The following is a 9,022-nucleotide window of genomic DNA, read 5'->3' on the forward strand; positions in this document are numbered from 1 at the left end:
CAGGTGTGTAACTTGTGTTAAAGGAAGCACCTTCAAATTAGAAATTAATCACTTTTCACCTCTAAAAAGGAACCAAGAGAGTCTTAGCCGATAAGTGCAGCTGAAGGCTTGTCAGATAATAATAGCAACCATAACCATGACAGTATGCCCTCTTGGCACCGTCATCCTCATGGCCTATGAGATTGTTATTGTCCTCAAAGGTCACAAAGGAAGAACCAAAGACACCGTGAGGGCAAAGAGTAAGTGGCAGAGCTAAAAATTTTCCCAGAATCACACTATCACCATAATGATATTTGGGCTCATAAAATGTCAACAAATACAGAATCACACTAGGGTAACAGTGTCTTTTAGGAGGTGTGTTACAGTATTTTGTATCCATTCGGCCTACAAAGCAAATAACTGACACAGGGAGACTGAAATGTACTTTAAAGCTGCCAGCACTTCACAGGGCAGAGTCTGAACTGATTCTAATCTACTTGTAAGCGAAACAAACTACTCTAAACCTTATAACATGCATATAGTCCAAGCACTTACCACTATGACCCCTGGGGCGGTCCTCGTCCAGTCCCCACTGTCCTCCTCCAACCGTCAAAAACCTCCTCCATTCTCCCTTCCCCAACCATCAAAGTTTCGCCTCCCCTCCAGGAAGTCCCGCCTTTCACTTCCTGTCCTTCTGCCCAGCTGATTGGCTAAACAGCCCTTTCAGCATTCCTCTGCAGAGGTGTATGGTGCAACTCTAATTTAGAAAGGTTTTTCTGCTGTTTGATTGGGTGATAGGAATCATTCTAGATCTGCCTTCTGTTACTGCGATGAAGACATACGAAAGCAACTTGGAGAGGAAAGGGTTTATTTGGCATATATGTCTCTGTAACAGTCTATTATGAAGGGAAATCAAGGGCAGGTATTTAAGGCTGAAAACTGGAGGCAGGTGCGGAAGTGGAGGCCATTAAAGAATCTTGCTCACTGGCTCACTCCCCATGGCTTGCTCAGCTAGCTTTCTTACTCAACTTAGGGCCTTCTGTGCAGGGATGGCACTGCCCATCAAACATTAATCAAAAAAATGCCCCTCAGACTTGTGTACAGGCTAGCCTGGTGGAATCAAATCCTCAGCTGACATTCCTTCATCCCAAACAATTCTAGCTTGTAGTTGTCCAAAGACAAACAAACAAACAGCACAGTAATGCTTCTGAAACAGTAAGAAAAGGTAACATTATGTTTCCAGAAAAATCTCAAAGAAGCATATCGTAAGCAACAGCCACTGTCCTGTTAGGGAACCGGCTCTTAGAGAAAAGGTGGGAAGCAGTTAGCTTCAACAGTGGAGTTAAAGCTCTTCTCCCGGAACATGGAGACACCGCAGGTCGTTCTAGACAACATGGGTTACCTCTCCCTAGGGGTGGTGGCATTATTGGAAATCATGGAGACTAGAACAGTACTGCAGACAGCAGCATCTGAAGTTGCTCTCTCCACTGATGTTCTGAAATCTTCATCATCGGAATGGTTTCCAGGCCCCCCTTTTATAAGATGATGTCATGTAAACTAAATAAGCCCGTTGTCTCCAAAATGTAGTTTTGTTGTTCTAGTAGGAACATTTCCAATTAAAATATGTACATGAAAAAAAGAAGAATCTTTTATCCATAGAAATAATGCCAACATGTATACTGAGTTTGACATTTTAAAAAAAATCTTATGCATTTAACATCTCGATTGAATCTGTTAGCATATCCTGGAAATATATTTTTAATCACACTGTACAAGTTCTGTTATTCATTCAGCAAATACATGGAGAGCCTTTTCCCTGAGTTAGTTTTTAATATAGACAAGTAATCAAAACGGCCATTATGTTTGCCTTCATTGGGCTACAGTATGGTAAATATGGCAATCATTAGTGAGTGATCATCTGAGCATGGAAGGAGAAGAGCATCACAAAAAATACAAAAAAGGCACTGGAGTTGGGCGAGCCTGTCGCAGGAACTGGCCGTATCAGGCATCCTAAGACCTACTAAGAGACATAGCCTGGAAAACAGCACCAAGGAAATGAGTCTGTGCTGCTGTCTAAGGAGAATCAAGAATTAACATAAATGCCCTCCTGTTAGTAAAGACCTATCTGGCACTTCAGGTACTTTTCTCATTGCTGGGACAAAGCACCTCACAGAAGCAATGTACAGGAGCAAAGGTGCCTGCATTCACTTTCTATTGTCATGACCAAACCCACCTCAGGAAGGAAGGGGGTTGTTTCAGCTCATGCTTTAGAGTGCATTGCAGAGGGGACCCAGGGGAGGGACTCTAGGTGTGAACCTGGGAACAGGAACAGGAACTTAAGTGCTTACTGACTCGTTCCTCGTCCCTTGTTCAGCTTGCTTTCTTATAGAACCCGGGACCCCCTGCCAGGTGACAATGCCCTCAGAGGGCTGGCTCTTCCCATATCAATAAGTAATCCAGAAAATAACCCGCAGACTGCCTTACAGACCGATCGCACGGAGGCAGCTCCTCAAATGATGTTCTCATTTTCCAGATGACTCTAACTTACATCAACTTGCCAAAACAAAAAACAAAAAACAAAAACAAAACAAACAAACAAACAAAAACTACCCAACCAGCACAAAGGGTTTGTCTTGGCTCACAGTTCCAGGAGGTACAGTCCACGATGAGGGAGTGGTGGTACAGCAGCTGAGGCATCCTCACCAGCAAGAGCATCTGACAGTAGCCCCTCACACTGTGTGGAAGCAGAAGCAGAGAAGGCTAGACCAGAACCAGGGATGGGCTATCTCAGACACGACTCACTCCTAACAAACCCACTTCTGCTAGGTTGGCCACACATCTCAAGTGCTCCACAACCTCCAAGAACATCCCTAGCATCTGCGACTAGGTATCCAAGTACATGATCCTGTGGAGGAAGTGTTGTGATAAAAGTATAACAGAAGTGTTAAACTGAGGCATGAAAAACATTCGCCCAGAATGCTCAGGGTCAGCCTGGGCAATGTAGAATGATTTTATCTCCATTGTAGAATCCCTGTCTCTGTAAAAAAAAAAAATAAGAATACAAGCATCTTTTCTCTTATTTGCCCATTCCTATTTTCACATATCAATTACCTTCCACCGTTCTGTATAATTCACTTACTGATTTATAACCTGAACTCTTCTTCCACTTGAAGGCATAACCTATGAAGGTTTTTAATGGTTTGTATTTATCTGTGTGTTAGGCATATACTTAGCAGAGAGTTCTCCAAGGAGAAGTACAAATGGTAGATAAACTGATTTTAAAAAAAATGTTCAACATGCTTAACATCATTAGACATCAGGGAAATGCAAATTAAAACTATTTTGAGATTCTATCCTAACCCAGTTAAAATGACAACAAATGCTGGCGAGGGTGTGGGAAAGAGGGAGTCCTTAGTCACTGTTGACGGGAGTATAAATTGCTGCAGCCAGAATGGAAATCAGTGTAGAGTTTTCTCCAAAAAGCCACATAGTTTGTGACTCAACAAGACCCCCGCTGAGCATATACCCAAAGGACGGCATAGTCTGCGACAGAGATGCTTGCACATCTATGTTTACTGTTGCTCTACTCACAACAGCTAGGAAATAGAACCAGCTAGACGTCCACCAACTGATTAATAGATAACATAAATGTGGTACATTCACACAATGGAATTTTATTCAGCTTTAAAGAAAAGCAAAATGAGGTAGATAAAACTAGGAAATGTTGCACTGAGTGCATAGTAACCCAGACTCAAAAAGGACAAGCATTGCATGATCTCTGTGATGTGCAGACAGGATTTTAGATCTCTGTGTTTGAGTCAGAGTACCTGCAGTGCCTTTGCCAAACCCATGGCCGAAGAGGCTGACGAGGTCATCGGCCCGAGAGTGGAAGCTACTATCATTGGTTTTGTTACATGGATAACAAAGAAACTGCCTTCTAAAGGTGCGTGTTTATACCCACGGACCAGTAGTGCTCTCACTCTGGGTGTTATTTGATGCAGAAACTCATGCTGGTCAAAATACTGAAAATAAGTGATTATTGACTGCTCAACTTTAGATGGGTCTCACTGTGGTACCTCTGTGAAAGAGTCACTTGTGGGGAAGAGACTGAACACATGGAATGTGCCCGCACTGGTAGTGGCCTGGGAAACCCTATGAAGGCCACTGCTATGACTACTTGGCATGGGCATCACTTCCCACCCAACTTTGGTTGTTTCCTCCCCTGATGGGCATGGACTTGCTTTCTGCAGAGGAGCTGTTTGACGCTGCCATATCCCAAGTGCTTGTAAAGGTTATACCGTGTGTGGAATCTCTAGTCTCTGTAAACCTTGGATTCAAATGCTGTTATTCACCCCTGTGTTATTATGCCCTACCTAACTACTTAACTAGAATGAAGGTACAAAGCTGATGCTTGTAACTTGAGGCTTCTCTTCCCAAATGATAATAAAAGGGAGATTATATATAATAATCACATCTCTACATAAAGGTTCATCTACTAAAAAGGTTCATGTATCATCCTTGACAGGACACCAGAGCAAAGACTGAAGCAGTCTTAAAAGTGGTGGTGAGGGGCCAAAATTACTTGAGGCATCCATTGTCTTTTGGCCTTTGTAGTGTAAGATTCGAGAATGGATTCTAGAATGGTCCTGGGGATGTAAGGATATAACTCAGGGCAGGTGACTATTCATCAAAAATTGCCCAAAGAGGGTGGGAGATAGTTCACTAGGGGAAAGAGCTTGCCTCACAAGCCTGACAATGTTTGAACCCCAGAACCCACGTGAAAAGTTGACTGTGGTGGTACCCACCAATAATTCCTACACTCCTACTGTGATATGGGGAGCAGAGACAAGATATGCCTGGAAGGTTCTGGGCCAGCTAGCATGCTAGGATATAGAATTCAAGATGGCAGAAACAAAGGAGAGATGTTGCCTTAACAAGGTGAAAGGAAAGAACCAGTTCCCAAAAGTTGTTCTCTGTACACACACACACACACACACACACACTACTACTACTACTACTACTATCATCATCATCATCATCATAATCATCATTATTATTAAAATCTACCAAGATCTGTAACCAGCTGGTAAAACCAGAGAACCTAGTAGGCTCTTGTCAACGTCTATCTCGATGCCAATCTAAATAGGGAGCTAGGAAACTCTGGTTTACAACAACCAAAGAATTAACAAGGACCAGGTCAACGAATGGAGTCACACAGTAAATTACCATCGTTGTGTTTCTAACAGTCGGAGGAGGGCTGCTGGAACAGTGTTCACCTTTATTTTACTATAAATTGCTTGTGATAAAAGATTATTGACACCCATAGCAATGCTTATTTGCAAGACTGAACCATCTGCGGGGCTGAAGGTCTTCCACTCGCTAACCAGAATTCCTGAATAGATGGAACAAAAGTCATCCCTGTGGGGAGACCTAAATCTTGAGGATGGCCACTTAGGACATAAAGTGCCATCTTCCTGTAATTCACCCGAGATACCCTGAGATTTGTGAGAAAGCCAGCCAGCGTGGAGGAGGAGGCTGCAGGCCCTGCACAGCAAAGGCATCTCCCCTTTGACAAGTGTTTAATTTGGCCTTGTAAAGTGTGTGAAGTGCAGGCGTTTAATTTGTTCGACAGAAGCAAGCCCAGAGCACCTTGTGTAATATGGTGCCACACAGCTTCGTGACTCCTACCACAAGGCAGGCAAAGTCTGAGTGTCTGTGGTTTTTTTAAGAAGCCTCAAGTTGAAACCATTTGACAAAGATCTGTTTTTATAAAATACGCAAACCTTTCCCTTCTGAGCCCAATGGATGAAGGAAAGCACCACTCATACTCGGCCTAAGGGATAGTTGCTCTTTCCTGTAAGAGGAAAAGCCGCTTCCGGCAGGTGGGCAGTCTTTAGTGGGTCCTGGCTTCTCTGATATCTTCCATCTTCCCTTGGATTTTCTTTCCTCCATCAATGCCCCAGCGTCAGTTAACTCTTAGTGAGCAGCGATGGTCTAGGCTAGCGCTCACATACTGTGCTGTTTGAAAACAGTAGAAAGAGGAAACTCTACCATCTTCACTTGGACTGCTTGTGCGTTCATGTGCAGCTGCTCGCAAAGGACCCACATCTGCCAAGCTTCGGGCATGTTAAATGACCATCGTAAAAAATAAAATAAAGATAAAGCAAACCTTCTTCCAACCTACCACCTTCTTAAGCTGGGTCACTGTTGGCCCCAAAGAGAAAGTTCACTGTCTGCTTCTCAGCAGAGTGAGGGATGACTGACTCCTGGGCTGAGCGCCACCTGACTTCTGAATTGTCCCTCCCCGGTGCTCACAGCTCCTGTTCGGATCCAACTTCCTCACAGCAGCCCACCTCTCCCTCCATCTCATCTCCAGCCACCTTTCTCCTGTCCTCTCTACACTCGTGGTATATTGGCCTTACGGGTTCCAGCTAATGTTCAGTTTGCACTTCTGGCCCAGGACCTTTGAGGGGTACATCTCCGCATTTAGGAACCTCCTTCCGCGCTGGCCCTGCTGCCTAAGCCCCGCCCACTAGTTGCTCTGCTCCTTGATTCATTTGATAACTGTTTATTGAAATAGTATTCCTTTTCGGCTAATAATTTTGATTATAATATTCAATCGTATTGGTTGAACATAACACACTTCTCTTCACAATCTCTTACATATATACAATGTATTGTGATCATATTGTCTTATTTTATTTACACCTTATTATTACTCCATTACCTTACTTCATTACCCCTCCCTCTGTTTCTGACCCCTTCCAACCCCCAACCAGACCTCCTCCTACTTTCCCATATATTTTGGCCCTCTGAGTTTTAATTAAGGTTGCTTGTGTGAGTGTGGAGGCTTCCTGGCTCTAGGATATATAGGCTTAGACAGTAAACTACATTTCTGTTTCAATTGATGCCTGGGATGGAGCTCAAATGGATTAGGACAAGCAGTCAGGAGCTTGATGTATGCTCCAGGTCACTCTTTTAAAAAAAATTCTATATCTTGGTGACCAGCATACATACCAGACACAGCGATACCCAGGCCTTATAAGGCCAAGGCCAGCTGTCCTCACCTTTGGCTGAGCGCCTTTGTTCTAGAACATACGACACTGCCTTTGTATGCTTAGGTGTCTTTCACAAATTTTTGCAAGGTAACTTTGAAAGTAGGAATGTATATTTGCTCAGCTTTGGAGGCTGGTACTTTGCATGCAGCATGGTCAGATCTGGTGAGGGCTCATCTTGGCCACAGCCAGCCTGCATCTCAGTGTGTCTTCACAGACTTTCATAGTTTCCTTTCTAGTTGTTATGACAACTCTGGGAGAAGGGGTTTGTTTTAGCTCACGTTCTAGGTTACAATCATAATGGGAGAGTCAACGGCAGCCAAGAGTTGAGAGGTTCGTCTTGTATCTGGGAATAATACTTTGTTTGGATCATGAGTGCTCTGAAAATCCAAATAAGGCTGTGAGTGCCTGTCACAGAAAAATATATTGAAGCTCACAGTTTCACATATAATTTTAAGAGGCTTACTAGCCATCTAAGAGATAATGTAACAAAGAGGAAAGTATAGGGTAGGCAAGACCCCCTTGTGCCCCTCGGCAACAGTGGTATAGCACAAAGGTACTTTTTGCCTATGTTTCTAAGTTGAACAAAACTATAAAGAAAGATACATGTTGAAGGGTAACAAGCATTGACAAAGATGTGGGAAAAACCGGAACCAGATTGCTGGTGGGAGTGTAAGTTAGTGCAACCCCTATAGGAAGCAGTACGGGTTTTCCTAAGAAAACTAAAAGTGGAGCTATGCCATACTCCCCACGGCTCTGGGGAGTGTCCTGACTGGGGTGGTGAGAAATGAAGAAATTACATACACACAGACACATGTGAAGACACACATGAAGATGAGATTCGGTGCTCTGGGCTCTCGGATAGAGAACCCACTGAGCCCAGGAAGCTCAGAATTTTATTCTATTTGATTGGACAGGGAGGCGGAGTCATTGCACACAGCTGAACACGGAGGCAGCCTCAGCTAACCTCAATAGAAGCCCCTGTAATCTTCAGGGATCAATCTTCAGACCAAACACACCCTGGGGTCTGATAGCTATGGGGGGCATGATTTTCAGCACACATTGTCAGCATTCACACTAGAACAAGAGGAAAGCTTTGCCGTCCCTTTGAGCCTCACGTGGCTTTGCTATTACCACAGACGTAGCTGTGCTCATGCCAACAATCAACATTTTTTTATTCAGGACCTCATTCTCTCCCTGCAGAGCTACCGTGTAATTCAGTAATCACACTCCTGCCTTTGTAGCCAAAGGAAATGAGTCAGTGGCTCCCCACACCCACCTGTTCATTACAGGATTGCTTACAATGCCCAAATACAGACTCAATCTAAGTGCCCCTAACTTATGAATAGGTAAAGAATGTCTGTGTGTGTATGTGTGCAAACATCATAAACCCAGAGGGTGTTACATTAAGTGAGCTCTGCCAGACACAGAACAAAAACACACTATGATCTCTCTCATATGTGAAAATGTTAAAAGTCAAACTCAAACAAAGACAAGAATGGTAACTTCCAGGAACTGGTGTCGGGCACTTGGGAAACGTCTGTCAAAGGGTATAAAATTTCACTTAGAAGGAATAAATTCCAAAGATATATTACACATCGCAATGACTCAGGTTAGTTACAGTCATCTGGGTATGGCTCACAGTGTAAGATAGTACCAACGTCAACTTAGCTTGATATACCCATTTCACAATGCATGCATATTTTTAAACATAATGTGGTAAAAACATAACCAATTAATATATAAAATATGCAAAAATGCCTATGATGCATGGCTGCAGTGGGCTAAGCTCCCACGAGAAGGGGCTTGCTGATTAGGCTACCTGTTTGGCTTTCTGAGAACAAGTTTAACAGTGAGAGAAGAAAATGCCTTGGGACAAAGTATTAAAGGACACGCCTAGGGTGCCTAAGAGAAACAGTTTGGAATTTAGCTGCACACAAACATCAGGCAGACAAAACAGCTGAAGCCGAGCTGGCATCATAGGCCTG

This window comes from Acomys minous, assembly GCF_964271855.1.
Source record: "Acomys minous genome assembly, chromosome: 1".
Lineage (NCBI taxonomy): Eukaryota > Metazoa > Chordata > Mammalia > Rodentia > Muridae > Acomys > Acomys minous.